We start from the raw sequence: 16,865 nt of genomic DNA, 5'->3' as shown, positions 1-16,865 counted from the left end.
TTTCAATCCCCATCTGTGGAAGGAGCAACTACCATGCAATCCACAAGAACATTTTCAAAGCATCAGAAGATGCTATTAACACTGAGCTGGCATCATTTTTCATCTTAAATGGGTATTAAATAAGCACAGTAAATTCATACAGGTGAACTTCCATGTACTAGCTATAAAATGGCACATTGTTCGGATTGAATTCCTCCATTAATGTTTGATCTTTAGTAAATTGACCAATAACTTTGCCCAATTGTTAATATCTATATTAAGGAAGGCCATGAAATTGAGGTCTGTGGCCCTCACTACGTTATACTTACATCCAATTTTCTTTTTCTGCCATAATGAGTGAGCCCATTGGCTTTTGGATAGAGATCCTTGAGTCTTGTCCTTTCTTGCCCCTTCCAGACAATACCAAGCCTATTCATATCTGGTATCCAGCCATTAATGTTTGCTCACCTCTAAAACAGAAAAGACTTTTTTGCTCAGTCGGGATAAAAGTTCTCTTTTCCAACGAAAGATAGTAGAGGGGGAAAAAGATGGAAATGTCTCTGTGAGAGATCCTACTAAGGAAACTCAGAATACAAATGGGGTCAGATTGCCTGATTCCCCAAGGCACATTCTAATTCCCTATGTGCTGATTTAAGATGACTACTGGGTTTCTGCCACTTGAAAATTGATTACAGCACATGAAATCTATTGTGGTTTGCTGCAGAATAATGTAGAAGTCTGTGGGCCTCGCAGCCTAACAGTTTTGGCCTGTTTCTCATCCCACAGTACAATGCTATCACTGGGAATTACCTGGCCAGCAGAGGGTGCTCTAGAGTTGCAGAGATTTCCCAAGTCTGTCCCACCTGCTGTTTGAGGCCCCTAAATTGGCTGCAAAACAATAGGAAACAGCCAGAAATCTCAACCCGCCTTATTGCATACTCCAGTCCTTGGTTCCCAGTTCTAGGCTTTGAATCCTCACACAGTTAACTAATCTGTATGAGGATCAGGGCTCTTATCCATCAAACCATGTGCAGACATTTTACCCAATGCAGCACATGGAAGGCATGTAAGAGATTATGTAGCTAGGCATTGTGGCTCACCCCTGAAATCTCACGCTGGGAGGTTGAAGGCAGCAGGACTGTGAGTTTCAAAATCAAAATACAAAGAGAAGAATTATTGTACAACTCAAGTTGTGTTTTCTTAATATGTACAAGGTCCTGACTTCAATTCCTATTTAAAAAAGAGAGAGAGAGAGAGAGAAGGAAGGGATGCAGGGGAGAAGGAATCAAAATGTATAAGGTTCCCCAACACTGATAATTTACTCCAACTTATTCTTGATCTTTGGAAAGTATAATGCCCAAATATTTACTTCAACAACATTTCTTCAGATGGAGCAGTGATTGTGTATTCCTATAAGATACCAAGAAAACAAAACCGTACAATACATAGATTTCAATAAGAACTCATCATATCTTTGTGTCTACTTCCCAAAGCAAGTTATTTCTGATCCTGCTTTATTTTTCTAACTAGTCTTTAACCATATGTGACTTAATAATCTAACAGTATTTGTATGGTTTCTGTATGTTAATAGCTTCCTAATTTCAACAAATTTACAGTATCCTAGATACTACAATTGCCACTGTCTAAGCACTCAGTGCGTTATTGTGGAATGAATGACCAGTGGAAGAGTCAGCTCCCTCCATACTCAAGAGTGTAAGAATAACCCTTTTCTCCCTACAGCTCAGACAAGCAGCGGTTCATCAGGATAATAGTGTGAGATCCCAATCTTTATGGTAGTGGAGCTGTCTCACATAAGCTCTGGGCCTTACACCATGTCATGGTGTTGGGATCCAAGTCCAGATAATTGTCTTTCTATGCTGCCACAGCACGATTTTTTTGTCCTCCACTGATTCATGTATCATACCCCATCATATTTAAGGTTTAGTGTCTGCCTTTCTGTCCTCATTAGGCCTGTTTAGGACACCTAATGATTCTTCTTTAGGAATAATTTCCCAGCTCCCATTTCTATATCATAATCCAAAAGATTTCTGTGTATCTAAGACCTTGTCTTTCTTTTTATCCTCCCCTCCCTCCCCTGCTCTCCCAAGACCTTGTCTTTCTGGACATCACATACTAGCTCTCCCCTGGAACCTGTTGCTTACCCAGGGTTGTACCTGGGGGATGCTTCAGATTTAAGCTGAGAGCAGATCTCAGAAGCCTATTTGGATTTTTCTATAATATACCTACCTTTGCTGAGACTGAGCCAGAGATCAGATTACATAGAGCTACCTTCCAAGGAACTCTTCTGTGCTGTGTCCCTCGTGTCTTTACCCTTGGTGACATGTCCTCTCTGGTCTTTGTTGGTTAAGAACCCCAATTTGTCCTTTAAAAACTCAAAAGGCAGGAAAGCAATATTTCTTTTTCCTTTCTATATAGCCACCAATTAGTTTAGTTGGCCAAATGTAGGAGAAAGGTTAAGGATTCAAGGAAATATAAGGTGAAAACATACTCATATTTTCAAAATAACATACACACATACATCTGAACAAATTGAAAAACACCAGTCCAGCTTTTTAACCTCTCAATGAAAATATCCAGTCTCTGTTATTTGGGAAATGACAGACCAATTTGTGTAAGAGCTCTCAAACCATCCTTCTAATAAGCTTATCTAGATAATGCACACTGTGTCTATAAATAGATGCAGTGCCAAACTCCTAGCAAAACACCATATCAGGAGGCTAGGAACTCTGCTCATTCTCAACCTACTTAACCATCACTTCCTCTTAAAAAAAAAAACTAATAAGACAAAGATCACCAGTGTCCCCATTTAGAGTCTCTCCATGTGTCCTGTTGCATTCTTTTATTTTCGTAAGATACAAGCCACAGAATATTCTAAAGAGCATTAGCTTAACCAATATCTGCTTATATAATAAAAACTGAAGAAGCTCGGGTTAGAGGCTGACTTGGTGGTCACCAAGTACCTAGATTTGGTGATAATTCTGTTTTAATGATGCAACATTCTCTTCTTAAAGAAATTCACCTCAGGCTGAAGAAGACTGATAATGCTCCACATAGCATACCCTCAAGCTAGACAGCAGAAAAACAAAAGAAGAAAATAAATACTCCCTCTAGTTTCAAGAAATGTTCTAGATGTTATGACAAAAAGAAGTTATATTTATTTTATTGGCTATAATTTAATTGCAGCATATTTTGCTATAAAGTGAAGTTGAGAGAATAGTACTTCAGCTAAAGGATAATGTCCTCAATGAAATACTTGAGGTTCTTCTTTATATGTTAAAAAGAAAATATGGTGGGAAGAGGAAACTGAGAGAAAGCAAAGGATGACACTGTCCACAAAAGAAATGTACTCATTGCCTGACTTAAGAAGCAGTAACTCCTCTGTACAACACCTTAGTGGTAACAATAAAAATTATTTTAGAAGCCAGAATAAAAGAAAATATGGACAATAAGAGCTTCCTAACCATAAGTGGCTTCACCTATATTACCTGTCTATGCCTTCAACCAGGTAGTAAGTTCCTCAACAATAATAACAAAACACAAAAGGTGTCTTGTCTGTCTGTTTTCCAGCACAGAGCAAAACAGCAACTGTTTATGAGTAAAGGAGAATTTAAAGTTATTTTAATGTAGCAAGTACTTTATATACATACTTTTTCAGTTCCTAACGATAATACAATACAAAAAATTAAGCTAAAAAGATCCTGTTTCAATCCATTTAATGAAAAAATACATACCTCAAAACCATTAAATCATTTACACAAGATTTCGTGTCCTGTTAAAATAATGTTCTGCCTGACTCTGAAGTCACAGTGTCTCTCCTAATGTGGAGTTTCCTGGAACCCTTACCAGGACAGGAATGTAAAATGGGTTTTTAACTCTTAGTTTATCACACTGTGCCACAATCAATCAATGGACAAAATTGCCAAGTAGATGACAATAGCACACACACATACACATAAATACATACATGTAAACATGTATATATGTATATATCCTGTGTATATCTGGTATATATACATACATATGCAGGGTACATATTTATACCCTGTGTATATATGCCCTGTGTATATATATGTATATGTGTATATATACTACATGTGTGTGTATATATATGTGTGTGTATATATGCATATATACTATACATACATACACACATACACACTCTAGCTTTGAGAGTGAACATTTGATTTTAAAAATCTTTTAGGGGACAAGAGTGTGGCCTAGTGGAAGAGTGCTTGCCTAGAAAGTATGAAGCCCTGGGTTCCATTCCTTGGTACCACATACACAGAAAAAGCCAGAAATGGAGATGTGGCACACGTTGTAGGGTGCTATCCTTAAGAAAGCCCAAGGACAGTGCCAGGGCCTTAATTCAAGCTCCATGACTCACAAAAAATCTTCTATTTTTAATTCCACTGGAGAGCTCACACTTCGCCATCTACTCTAACCATTTTCACACACCTACTCTGCACTCCATCCCAAGCCTCGTTCCAAGGACCCGCTGAGAACATGCATATGCAATCTCTTATTAGAGCCCAAGAGACATGCATAAGTAATCTGCTTCTCAAGATTCCTGTTCCAGTGAAAGGTACTCTGATTGAGGTCCTTCTGCTGTCACTATTACTGTGGTGACAAAGCCATAGAGCTTCATAATCTTCTCCTCTACATTTTGATAGTAATCAGTTCCCCAAATATATTCATTTGTCATATTTATTTCCAAGTACATGTAACCACATAGTTGCAATTTTTAAAACATTCTAACCAAATAAATTTTATATGCTTAGTAATCAAACTCATAAAATTCTCAATAAACTTTCATACTGCTCTGCATTAAATATTACATCACACTATGTTGCCTCTCAAGCACAGAAATTCTTAAATAATTTTAGCTTATAAATGCATAACTAGATGAAGACTCAAATTTAAGGGCTCTGACAGAATGGACTAAATATACTTCTCTTGCTCTTACTCTGCCATGTGTCGTATCCACTGTCATTTATTTCTCAGGTTCTTATGTTCAAAATAACCAAGTGTACAGCCAGTGAACTGGGCCCAAGCCTGAATGTTCTTTTCATTCTGTCCAAAATAGATCTACTCAATAAGCTAATTTCATGTAGGAAAAAACGATTCTGTTTATGTTTGGGTCCTATGTTTTTCTGAGGAAAGCATGTGATAAATAAGAAAAGAAGCTTTGGACCAGAATGACAAACTGCTTATCAAGGGTAGGTATTTCTTACAACCTGTCCTCATCTCATGGTTAAATAAATGTTATAGGAGGTCTTAATTTTAGACTAATAGGCTGCATGAAGCCTCAACAGACTTAGACCAAAAACAAAATCAAGTCATCTCTGTAAAATGTCTAAGTTACCAAATAAAACTAAGTTTCTCTAAGAAATCAAGACAAAGAGGAGAGCATGATATGGAAGCTACCTGTACCTCAATTGTGATTCACACAGAAATGATCTGATGTGGCCTGATATTAAATAGTCTTTCTTGGATCAAGACAATATGGTATTTATATACAATGGAATTCTATGCTGCCATAAGGAAGAATGACATCACCCCATTTTTAAGGAAATGGAAAGACTTGGAGAAAATCATATTAAGTGAAGTAAGCCAGACCCAAAGAAACGTAGGCTCCGTGGTTTCCCTTATTTGTAACAATTACTACACGACTAAGATTCTCATAGCAGAGCATCACAAAAGCTCAAAAACTATGTACATGTAGTCATATAAGATGAGGCTAAGCGAAGTAAACTACAGAATATGGAAACAAGAGGTTTATCTTTGTGACTTTTTTTTTATTGTCAGTCCTTGGGCTTGAACTGAGTTACCAGGCACTGTCCTTTGGCACATTTTGCCACTTGAGCCGCAGTGCCACTTCCAGCTTTTTCTGAGTATGTGGTACCAAGGAATTGAACCCAGGGTTTTGTGCATGCTAGGTGAGCACTCTACCTCTAGGGTACACTCCCAGCCCATGACTTGTTCTTAATGTACTAGGTAAAGCTATTTCTTATCTCTTTATTTCCTCTTACAGTTTATCTTGTGTTACTGTATCTGACTTTGGTACCTGGTATATTGAATGTATGTTTATATGTTTATTTGAAATAGAGAAGGGAAAGAGAAAACAAGATGAGAGGGGGGTGGGAGGAAGGACAGTGAGAGAAAAATATGAGAAGGGTATCAATGGTCAAGAAGTATTGTACCCACTACCTGATGAATATAACTGTAACCCCTCTATATATCACCCCTACAATAAACCCAACAAATAAACATTCTTTTTCCATTGTCCTGTTTCCTGGTCCCTGCTTTATATGATAAACAACTTTAAAATGACCAAATCGGCCTTTGATATTTGTTGCTGGCATAAAACCAACCTCCTCTTGTTCCACTTACCACAACACTCATTCTGCTTCATGGAATCAAATGTTGCTCAATTCTGGACTTGCAAATAGAGCCCATTACAAATTTAAAACTAAATTATAATTTTGTTTTTTGATATGACTGCACTTTTGCCTTGTGATTCCATCCAAAGCAGGCATTAGAACACACACATTCCCTAGGCACAGAGAGGAAGCCAAATTTCAGGAGTTTTTGAGGGATTCTAACCTGAACTAAATCTTCAAAGCATAGATTTTTAAAAGAATACAGAAGCGTAAAAATAAATCTCTCAGACCTGATTTAAAAAAATTCATATGAGTGCCTATTACACACTAAGAACTATTTACACTAGACAGCAAGGACACATGGATGAATGAAACAGGCTTCCCCTTCTTATCAGGTTTGCAAACTTCAGGAGATAGCAGCATAAATAATTAGCCAAAGTATGTCACACTGGGGTGTGAATCCTCACAAAGGCATAGAACGTGGATAAGAATGCTAATGATTATGAAGGCATCACCATCATCAGAATGGATGGTATTTGTGACTGCTTAAGTTGAGCTCCAAAGGCACTTTCTGGTTTTTCCCTCAAAATAATCCATAAGATAGATGTCAGGACTCTTCGTTCTGCAGACAAGGAAATGCTATTGGGATGAGCAAAGTCTGCCTTCAGGCACAGAGAGAAGCTTCAATGAGAAAGTAACATTTGTTGGGATCATCAAACCTGGTTTCTGGTACAGCCCCCAGGAGAGAGCAATGGAATTTCATAATAAAGCCGCTAATAGAAATTACATACTGGGGGATTTCCAATGAAATTGCTAATGGGGTAACTGCCTATATTAGATGACTAAATATGTTGTTCTGGGCCATTAAAATTGTATTATGCATATGCTGAGGTTGAGATTGGCTAAAACAGCACAGAGAGCTGCTAATCTGATCACTAGACCATATTCAGTAAATTTGTTCAGGGATGAGCCAAAGTTAAAAGAATAAATCCAGCTGTAAATAGGGAAATAATTAGACTGCCTGGATCAGTTGATGAGAGTCTTGGCCAATTGGAAACTTTAGTTTTTATTTTTCAAAAAGTATTTTAAATATTCAAAAACAGGGTGTTTAGTGAATAGTGCGTAAAGAATAAGTTGTAAGTGAACATTCATATACCCACAGCGAGCTTCAAAATGGAAAATTACCATTTCTAGTAAAGCTATTGAACTTTTCCCAAATTGCTTTGCTTGTTTCCTCTTCACAAAAAATATACTCTTTAGAAATCATCTTATTAGACAAAGTATGAATTTATTAGACTAAGTATGAATTACTCAGTTTTATATATTTATACTTTATTATTGAGGGGAAGCATATTCTATGTATTCTTTAGGAATTTGCTTTCTTCTCTTCACGTTACATTTTTCCATGTTATCTGTGATAAAGCACATGGCTATGGTCAATATTCACCACTGTCAAGTATGAAGTTTATGAAGTTTATCGAACAACTCTCCTGTCAGTAGACATTTAGCTGATAATTAAACATACATAGTGTGAATATCCCTACACATTGCACTTAAGAACAAGAACTTCTGTGAAATTCACACACACCTGTGAGTGAAATTATTAGGTAATAAGAAATTCTTTTCTTCTTGTTAAACAATAATGCCATCTTAGTACAGAGTACTCATTATTTGAGTTTGAAAAGAGGACATAGATTGGATAATGGGTACCAAGACAGAGTTAGATTACAAATAATAAGATCTAGTGTTCTACAAGGTGACAATAATTCACAATAACCTAACATGTATTTTATGAACAACTAGAAGAGAGGAGCTAAAGAACTGTAAACACAAACAGATTATGTAGTCTCTAAGGACCAAATTTACAGTAGGTATGAACACACTTGATTATCCTGTTAGCTTTGAATGTGTCATCTTTATATCCAAGTCACTAAATGATCATGCTTTTACTTTTTTGTTAATACTAACCATTTTAATTTATGTTTTGTTTTTCATATATTTTTATTGCAATTAATAGAAGGGTTACATTATATTCACCAGATAGAAGGTACATTATTTCACAAATATTGATAACCTTTCTCATGTCATGGTCCCCATTTCCCTCCCCCGGTCCCTCCACTCATCCGATTTCAAATAACCAATTAAGCATATATAAAATATATCAGATAAGGTGAAATATTGTAAAAATATGAGATAACCAAGGGACAGCAAAAGAGATGAGAGATAACATAGTACATTAAGGACAACAATCACTCATTATATGGCTTTTGTTTCTATATCCTAGAGGTCCTTACATTTAGCGTCATACTATGTGGCCTTATGTATCTACGTTTTGTTCTATTGTGAATCTCTGCTAGGAGAGCCCAAGGTTTCTACTGATTATGACAAATGAGGGAAACCATTGAGCCTATGTTCCTTTGAGTTTGGCTTACTTCACTTAATATGATTTTTTCTAAGTCTTTCCATCTCCTTACAAATGGGGCGATGTCATTCTTTCTGACAGCAGCATAGAATTCCATTGTGTATAAATACCACATCTTGTTGATCCACTCATCAACTGAGGGGCATCTAGGTTGGTTCCATATCTTTGCTATGGTAAATAGTGCTGCAGTGAACATCGTTGGGCTAGTGGATTTAGTATGTCCTTGTTTCTGGACCAATGGGTAGATGCCAAGTAGTGGAATTGCTGGGTCATAGGGGAGTTCTATGTTTAGTCTTTTGAGGAATTGCCATACTGCTTTCCATAGTGGTTGAATGAGTTTGCACTCTCACCAACAGTGTAGTAGTGATCCCTCCTGGCCACATCCCCTCCAGCATCTGTTGTTATTAGATTTCTTGATCATGGCCATTCTAACTGGAGTGAGGTGGTATCTTAGAGTTGTTTTGATTTGCATTTGTTTTATGACCAGAGATGTTGAGCATTTCTTCATGTGTCTATAGGCCATTTTTATTTCTTCTTCAGAGAAGATTCTCTTTAAGTGTTTGGGATTGTTGTTTCTTTGGAGATTAGTTTTGGAGTGATTCAATTTTTTGAGCTGTTGATGTATTTTAAATATGAGGCCTTTGTCTGTTGTTTGGTTAGTGAAGATTTTCTCACACTCTGTAGGCTTTGTATTTAATTTGCTAGCTATGTCCTTTGCCATACAGAAGCTCTGCAGTTTAATGCAATCCCATTTATCCAGCCTTTCTCTGATTTGTTGTGTTTCCTGGTCCTTAATAAGAAAGTTTCGACCTGTGCCAAGGAGGTCTAGTGTATCTCCTATTCCTTCTTGTAAAGCTTTTACCTCGAGGTCTTTGATTCATTTGGAGTTAATCCTAGTTAGAGGTGACAAACCATTTTAATTTAAAGCATTTCTAGAAGAAAAACACGATGGATAGAAAGTATCAAAACTTTTACTGTACAAATTTTATATCACATTTTAAAAGCAAATGGGTGTCTAGTGGCCACAGAGCCGCTAGAAACGCATCTGATGACATTCTACCCGATGTTACAGCACAGTGCAAGCTCCCCCAACCCCATCACCACAGAGCAGCACCGGCTTGAAGAGCTTGCCACTAAATGACCATATGTTTGTGCCTTTCAGAATACAGTCTCTTATTTCTCCTTCTAAGCCTCTATTGATTATTTTGAATTGCAGTAGTCTTGGTCCACACTACTTTTTCCTGGCTTACGATAGTAAAGTGAATGATTTCACTTCAACTCCAATAGGTGTACAGTATCTTGCATAAGCCATGGCCCTTCTGAGAGTGGAAAAGGGTACTATGTAGATAAAGGGCCTGAACTCAGCCTAAATAGGGACCTCTCCTGAGAAAAAGGAGCATATGAATCATTCCAATAAAAACACCTTCTCAAGTGCTATGCCTATGGTCTGTCTTCCTGCAATGTTTCATCCTAGTTCAAATATTTTTCAGTTTGATTCTGTGAGAGATTCATCCAAACATCATCTGACCTACCAGTCCACTTGGAAACTGTGAAATGACAAATGAGATGAAGTTTAAGTACTCATGTAAAATGATTTCACAGAACCACTGATTGACCTCAACTGCTGCTTCACATCCTTTGTATTGCTGCAGAAGATAAGGCTCTAATCTTCTCATCTGCTCTTTCCTTTTCAAATTATGCTAGCCACATTTCCTGTTACAGTGACTAGTGCTGAAACACACACACACGAAGAAAATGTAAAATGATTTTTGTCCATGATATTTCAATCAGTACCTCATCAATATATTCTCAGGTTATGCAATTTTGTACTTTATTGATGACACTCACAGAAAAGCATTTTGATAGTTTTTAAAGAACATTGAGGTGGGTTTCCAGCATATTCTGCTATCGTGACAGATTTGCTGAGCTGTTCATCTTCAATGCCTTAGCCACAAGCCAATATCATTTACACTGGCTTTATCACTTATTAATTACATTTTAATTGGTCTCAACTATTTTGAGCTAACAAGATGAGATGACCATAAGTGTGATAGATATGAACTTGAAAAAAAATTGAGTAGTGACTACACCAAGTGGCCAATCAAAAAATTGGTTTAGCTAAAAAAGATAATATAAGTACAAATCACATTTCCTGATACAATAAATGCTTTTTGATGGTCTCCAGTTTGAGATTTGCATAAGATTATAAGGATTATCTGTGCAAAAGGATAGATACACACAACCTAGCTTTAGAACTAGAACTGGGTACAGTCTTTTATTGGCACATGCATAACAACATCACAGGTTGGAAAATGATAAGACTTAACATTTATCAACATCCTACTACATACCAGTAGTTATCATATCAAGAGCTTTATATTTACTATTTCATTTAATTCTTCAGATTCTGTAACACAATGTATCATTATTTCTATTTCATAGATGCAAAATGAATTGCCTGCTTGAAGTCATATGGTACAATGGTAGAGATGAAATTTTATTCAATACATCATTTTATTTACAATATATATACAATTACGTGGTCAAGCCAAGGATCTTTTATTCTAAAATGATACCTGGTATAATTGGTATAACAATGGTAAGATGAAAATTTATGTAATCATTCACACATCTGTTATTCATCAAAAAGACAGACTCCTACAACTCCATAAAGAAGGGAAGCTTGCTTTCAGACTGTGACACTACAGCAAGTATTTTCAGGAGAAGTTGTAGTTCCAAAAGTTTGCTTCTAAAAGTAAGCATGGACTCTTTTTTGACTGGAGGATATAGAGTAGACACAAGACAGAGTTAGGAAAATACATGGATTGCTTAGGAAATATGGTATTTCAATATGGGAAATGCATTTAGACTGGTGACTGGGGCCATATCACCAGAGTCATTAGATTCAACCAGGTAGCCCTTCACATCCCAGAATGACTCATGATTCCTTACGATTAGGACTATGCCACCCATTTCAGTGATTTCTTCCCCCAGTGATATTCTGAATGATGTGTGGCCCATTGGAGGCATTTGCAAATGGCTAAATACATAAAGGAATAAAGTTGTTAGTCTTCCCAAGGCAATATGTTGTATTTCTAAAGAATCAAAACCATAAAGGAAATACAGTCAAGTGGAAGAGTTGATAGATCATAAGAAGGTAGGGATGACCTTAATGAGTTAGTAGCATCTTTGGAGTTGCAAAAACTAAATGAATAATATTTGCCTGTGCTTGTTCTATTGTCAGCTGATGTCCTCAGGATTATATTTAGCACCTTTATCTCCACAAACTTTCAAAATGCACACAATTATTGTGCTCAGTCTCCTTTACAGATACCAGTGAACCATTAAGAACGATAGGCACATAAATCTAAAACTAGTTGGGGCTGTGAGTTTGGCCTAGTGGTAGAGTGCATGCCTAGCATGCACAAAAACCTGGATTTGATTTCTCAGTACCACATGCATAGAAAAAAGCCAGAAGTGGTGCTGTGGCTCAAGTGGTAGAGCCTTGAGAAAGCCCAAGGACAGTGCTCAGGTCCTGAGTTCAAGGTCCAGGACTAGCAAAAAAAAATCTAAAACTAGTGTGTGTTTAGGGTTTACAAAAGCTTTCTAATTTAACATTCGATCAAATCTGACTATTCCTCTGAATGTGGAGACATTGAACTACAACAGTTAAAATTTACAGAAAGAAACTTGCCAGTTGAATACCACTAATGTTGATTAGGATGCTCAGTAGGTACTATGCTTGCTTTTTAAGTACTGTTACTGTTGGCTCATTTTTACTTTGATTTTGATGGTTTGCACTGTCTACAATTATGACATTTTTGGCTTATAATTTTTCAGTCACTAACATGAAAGAATATATCATTCCTATTATTTTGTTCTTCAATGTTTTTGTCATTGTAAAGCATTTTTTGTTACACTGGAAAGTAGAAATAAGGAAGGGAAATGAGATGAGGAATATTTTACTCCCCCTAAGAAGTACTGAAGAAAGAAAGGCATGGAGGAAAAAAGGAGGGAGGAAGAAAGTGAGAGAGAGTCAGAAAAGGAAAAGGAAGGCATGAGTCAGGAAAAGAAAGAGAGAAATGCAGAGGAAAAAGAAGTAGGGAAAGAGGGAGGGAGGGACGCAAAGGAAAGCTACTAAATAATTGCTATCCACTATCACTTCCTGCTCTCACAGCTGCTCTGTCTAATCAGTCATTGAACACTTCTCTAATGATCTAAGATAAAACTTCAGAATCTTGCCTTATCCAGCTTCCCAGACAGCAGAGGAGTAAAGTCTTATTTGTAATCTCTATCTTATACTCATCACTCTAATCTTAAATTACCAAAAATTTGCACCTCTATAACATATTACTTAGAGTGAATGTTTTACCTTGCACATTTAGGAAGGTACACCATAAACAACATCACCATAGCGACGAACCGGCCTACGTACATTATCTGTTAGTCTTCACAATAACATTGTAATAGAAGTACGACCAAATTCTAATATGAGATAGTATCATAGTCTACTTCTCACAGATGAGTCTTATCCAAGCTTTCGACTTCACTAAAGTCCGCATATTCTAACAAAGGAAGGCAAATGAAGGAAAGGAATCTTAGTAAAACATGCTAGAAAAGTTTTGGTAGCAAATGTGTAAGCACTCTTGGAGAAATGTGAATGCAGATGAAACAGTATCTGAGAAAGATAAGAAGGCACATCAGTGAAAACTTTCCAACAGAGACAAGGTTAGAGCTGAAGTAAACCCTCTAAATATAGTATAGATTAAAAAAAAAAAAACGCACTCTCTCTCCACAAGTGACTATTATTAGACCTTTCCACAAAGAAGAAAAACAAAATTCAATGATACTAAGTCACCTTTCAAAATCTCACAGTTGGGGACCAGGATTCAAACCAACTTGCCTGCATCTAAACCTTAGAGGTACAACTGATGAGGAAAAGAAACATTAATTAGAACCAGTCGTAAATGATGTGTGACTAGGCTCTGAAAACAGAAAAGTCAACAGATAAAATCACTGAGCCTACAGCTTGAGATTGGTTGAGATATATGACAGCCTAAGAAATAGAATGTAAGCAACTTACAGGGTCAACAATTGAGGAGAAGGAGTGGGAGGAGGAAGGGAGGAGCTGAGGGATGAAGGAATAGAAAAGAATTATTCACATCTACCATCTTATCCTGAGTTTTTCATTTTAACCAAATATTTCTTCTCTCTACTAGAGCAAACCCAGATTTGACTTTCTCACCCAAAGTGTAGGTGCCGAGGGCTGTCGTCACTCATTTTATCCCATTGCATTGTCAGCAGCCCAATAATGCTGGTGATTATTTCTGTTCAACTCTGGCTGGTGAAAATGCATCAGAACATGTCGACCTTCCATTCCTCATCTTAAAGACAACAGTAAATTAGAGCAGAAATCCACTCAGGTGACCCCATCTGTGAAAAGCATCCAGAAGACTGTGTGATCTTCTGGACGAAGTATTCCACATGTATGAATTCCTGAGTCAGATGGCCAACTTTGCCAAATTATTTATGTATTAGTTGTCTATGGCTTCTCTCAAGAAGAAACTGAATTTAGGAGGAAGTTCTTACTCATGTCCTCTTAGAAGTTGAAATTGAAATGTATACTTTCAATGGCTCCAATTCTGCTGATATTTTTGAAACAAAATACTCTTTATTGTACTCTTTTTTTTTTCTTTGCCAGTCCTGGGGCTTGAACTCAGGGTCCAAACATTGCCCTTGGGCTTTCTCCAGGCTATTGCTCTACCTCTTGAGCCACAGCATCACTTCTAGCTTTTTCTATGTATGTGCTAACAAGGAACGGAATCTGTATCTTTGTGCATACTAGGCAAGCACTCTACCACTAGGCCAAACTCTTGGCCCTCTTTATTTTACTCTTTATTTCTTAATGCGTGCTTCACCATGTGTATCTACTGTTAATCCATTCAGCAGTCATCAGCTCCTACACTGAATGTATATCCTTATGTTTCCCCACTTCCGCCTCCCTCACATCAGTCAATCTTCACTGAAATCTCGCTTCAGGCTGTAGACATTACAGACAAGCTTCAAATGTTGTGGATGTTAGGACTGGGAATCTGTTTTTTCCTGTGGTTCACTTTGTTTTCCTTTTCTCTTTCTTTCTGTCTTTTTTTTGTTGTTGTTCGTTGTAAGGCTTGAACTTTAGGCCTGGGCTCTTCAGCTCAAGACTACTGCCTTACCCCTTGAGCCACGGTGCCACTTCCTCACTTTGTTTTCTTTAAGTGAAAAAGACAAACAATTTTTTCCTTCCTAAAATATTTGTCTAAATAGAGGATAACTTGCAGACCATGAAAAAGCCGCTAGTAGTTCCTGCACACAGAAAATATGGTTAACATTGTACTAATATACGATCAATATTACAAGGAGAGATTGCTCTCTTTAATTTAGTATTATAGTAATAAAAACGAAGACCTGTCTTTTCAGAATCACTTCGTTCCACTATATGTATTTGTACTTCCATTTTATGTATTTGTTCAGTTGTTGATGCTTCGATGTGTGACATGGAAACCAAACCCAGGCTTGACAAGAGCTCCACCCCAGAGTTGAATACCTAGCCAGCCATCTTCCAATATATATCATGCATAATACAGCTCAACAATAAAAGCTTAAATTTAAATGTAAAACATTATTACCAAATCTATTGTCCCCTTAATAAATACTTTTGTTTGTTTTGCTTATCACATAACAATAAACATGAAAACTTTTTAAAGTCATTAAAAGTTATCATGTTGGTCAAGACACATTTTCCACACAAACTGACATGTTAAATTGAGATCCCTTTGTACAATTACTTATGATTATAAATAAATAATTGAAGAATAAATACAAAACAAACATCATTAGCAAGAGTCTAGTAGCTCACATCTGTAATCCTAGCTGCTCCAATGGTTGAGATCTGAGGATCATAGTTCAATGCCAGCCCTGGAAGGTAGGTCCAATCAACCATCTAAAACCTGGAACTGGGTTTGTGACTCAAGTAGAACCATCCTTGAGCACAAAAAGCTGAGGAGCAGAGCCAGGCCCTGAATTCCAGCCCCAGCACTGGCACAAAGCAAACAAAGAAACAACAAAAATGTCACCAAAGTTTATCATCACAGTTAAGCTGAATATTTTAGTATGGATAACTTTCTCATTCATCATTCCCCATGGACTAATATAAAAATAATGAATTCATTGGTTGTGGACAAAGGAATCCTAACTGAAGTAATTAAAAGAAAAAAAATTGTAATAAATATTGTGGGATATCTCCCTGAGCTCATCAGCACAAATGCACCAGGCCTTAGAAACACACTAAATAAAACACTTTAGGGAACTGAGGAAATCTACTCACTGCTTCCTCCACCTCTATTTCTTCATGCTGTGACAGAAAATGGCCAGTATCAACATCTTGTGTTTTTAAATCTCCTCAGCTCAAGATAGCCAGAATGAAACTGTTCACTATTGGCCACAAGCCGGAAGACCTGTAAGAAGGAATCAGGATTCATCAAAGACCTCAGTCCTGATGCAAGCAGCTGTGGACAGGGATGTGTACATTCTAAAAGTGGGACTGCTTCCACAGCAGCTGCTTGTTTGGGCTGAAGAGGGACAATATAAAGAAGTATGGAAACAGTCATACATACCCACTAGTGGTAATGGTACAGTTTTATTTCGCAAAAGATGAAAATAAACCATATGAATTGTTTTAGGATTTTCTCCCTTCACTTAATGCTCAATAGCTAATGTTCCAATGAGCTTTCTCTAACTCCTCTTTATTTTGCTATGGATGAAGTCTCAGCTGTTTATTTCCCAAATGTGATGCCTCCTAACCTGTTTTACTTTATGACACAAAAACATAGAAATAAAAAGTAGGATTCCCTGCCACTTCCTCACCTAGCGAACAGCGGGAGATGAGTTAACATTACACAGGGCCTAGGTAAAGTATATTTTCTTACAAAAAATCACAGTTGTAAAATGTAGAAGAACAAATTTGAGGGAACCTATTACAGAGTGAATTTATGTAAAATTTCCATTTAAAATGTTTAATGAAG

The sequence above is a fragment of the Megascapheus bottae genome, chromosome 6 (assembly GCF_031878675.1).
Source record: "Megascapheus bottae isolate mThoBot1 chromosome 6, mThoBot2.hap1, whole genome shotgun sequence".
Taxonomy (NCBI): Eukaryota; Metazoa; Chordata; class Mammalia; order Rodentia; family Geomyidae; genus Megascapheus; species Megascapheus bottae.
The sequence above is the reverse complement of the archived record's forward strand: the minus strand, read 5'-3'. Positions refer to the sequence as shown.